The following is a 2,500-nucleotide window of genomic DNA, read 5'->3' as shown; positions in this document are numbered from 1 at the left end:
AATTAAGAAAACATGAATACGAATTGTCTTTATTGCATCAAGTGGCATGAATTTGTCTTGCCGGGAAGTGTCTTTAGTGAGAGACCTTCCTGACTCGAGGTTGTGACGCCAGGAGGGGTGAAGGTGATAAATAAATATTAAACTTTGCAAGAATTAGTTCCAGTGAGTGAGTTGGTGAGTGACGGAAGCAGAGAGAGAGAGAGAGAGAGAGAGAGAGAGAGAGAGAGAGAGAGAGAGAGAGAGAGAGAGAGAGAGAGAGAGAGAGAGGAAGGGAGGGAGGGAGGAAGCAGTGGAATAATCAGATAATGAAGCAAAGTCAGGTTAAATAAAGACAAAAATGAAGATTAATCCTCCCACCCCTTTTTCCACTTTTCTCCTCCTCCTCCTCCTCCTCCTCCTCCACCTTTTCTCTCCTTTTCCCGCCCTTCACAACGTCCTCAAGTTGAAAAAATAACGTAACATAGTCGCATATTAAAATCTTAACGTCTGGACTGAGTAATTTTCTTTCTTCTCCACCTCTTCCCGCCTCTCCCTCTCTCTCCCCCTCTCCCTCTCACGGCTGCAGGAGTGATGGACGTTAAGGAAGCAAGCACAATGGCGCCTCAAATTCCTTTTAATGTTGAGGATAATTTGTTATTGTTGTCGTGGCAGTAAAAGGAGGCCAGTGCATCACGACCCAAAGGAAAAAGATAAAAAGATTCGCATGCAATTTCCTTAACCCACTTTATGTAGGTCTGTATATTTACATTTTTATTCCCTCTCTCTCTCACTCTCACTCTCGTTCCCTTGCTCTTTCTCCTCCATCTGTCTGTCACTCTTTTGTTTCTTTCCTCCTTCGTGACCATGGAGGAAGTAAAGAGGATGAGGAGGCGGGGGAAGAGGACCACGAGGAGGGGGAGGAGAAGGAAGTGGTTGAGTAGGAGGAGGAATAGGAGAGACAGAGGAATCTAAACTAGGTGATCAAAAAGCTATAAAATCTCATTATACAGACTTATTTGGAGCATGTTCCCTTGCCTTTCCTTTCTCTTCGTTCCCTTCCCTTCACCTCCATCCCTTCCTCCCCTTTCTCCTACCTTCCTCCCCTCCTTCCCTCCCATACCTTATCTACGGTCTTCCTGTTCTCCTTAAGTCAAATGAGCCTCGTAAATATCGTATCATGGCGTTATATTTTATTAGTACAAGACGCAGCGTGGTACAGGAGGCCATTAATATGCCTTTATGCTTCCCTCGCTTTCCTTCCATTTGCGCATCGTCGTTATAAGTGCCAGATGTAAATAAGCTTTGATATACGCGAGTCTCCCTTACAAGAACATTACAGGTTCTCGACTTCAAATTGGGTCAGTAATTGTAATAAAGTAAAAAGTGAAGGTGTTTTTGTGATGTAACATTAGTGCATTTTCCAGTGGCAGTTTTCATCTCATTGGGGTATTAAAGTGTTACAAATTTGCTTATACAATAAAAAAAAAAAATGTTAGACTTAAAAAAAAAAAAAAAAGAAACGAGATCTTTAAAAAGCCTGAATGGTTTCCTAACTAATCTTTGGACCGCCATGGTTTTTCTTCTCATTGTTGATAAAATGAGATGGAACTTCAGAGTATAATAATGAAAAGCATCACTGAGAGCAGAGCAAGTAGTGTGAACCTTTCAGCAGTGTGAACCTTTCAGGGCCTATGGTTTTATTTCATGTTCTGTAAAATTATATATGGCTATTCAAATTGGTGTCATTATGGTTCTTAGCAATCAAAGGAATAACATACTCTACTAAAAATTACAGGAATTATTAAGGTTTTTCTTTTTTCATGATACTAGTAATACTTCAAGGAATCCCCAGCCTCAGTAATAAGGAAAACGCACGTGGGAACAGAACTAGTCATTTCTGCGGCTTTTAAACATATACACTTACGAGGGACATCATCTCGTTTTCTCTGATATAGGCGTTTTCTTTATTAAGTTAACACCAAGGATTATAAGGAAGATTATAGTCTTCGGTTTACGCCTTTGTGTGTTGAAAGTAATGAAGTTAAAGGTGTGTGTGTGTGTGTGTGTGTGTGTGTGTGTGTGTGTGTGTGTGTGTAATGAGAGGAAATACATGTCATGGTACTACTTGTCTTTGTCTCGAGGGAAGGATCTATTCTTTAAAGTTTGCGTCACTCCACACGACCCTCCACTCTCCACTCCACTCTCCACTCTCCACCACTTGGCCCCTCCGCACTCCACCGCAAAGTACAGGTTCAAATAAAAAATAGAAGGGTGGTGAAAAGTGTGTGTGTGGGTGTGTGTGTTTTCATGACGTCCAACTGTTTGTGTCTCTCATATTCGTTTATTTTTTTTTTTTTCTGTGTCTTCTTCTTCTTCTTCTTCTTCTTCTTCTTCTTCTTCTTCTTCTTCTTCTTCTTCTTCTTCTTCTTCTACATAACCTTGTTCTTTTGTGTTCCGCCTTTCGTTAGCCCCTCTCTCTCTCTCTCTCTCTCTCTCTCTCTCTCTCTCTCTCTCTCTCTCT

The sequence above is a fragment of the Scylla paramamosain genome, chromosome 35 (genome assembly GCF_035594125.1).
Source record: "Scylla paramamosain isolate STU-SP2022 chromosome 35, ASM3559412v1, whole genome shotgun sequence".
Taxonomy (NCBI): Eukaryota; Metazoa; Arthropoda; class Malacostraca; order Decapoda; family Portunidae; genus Scylla; species Scylla paramamosain.
This window is presented reverse-complemented; position numbering follows the sequence as displayed.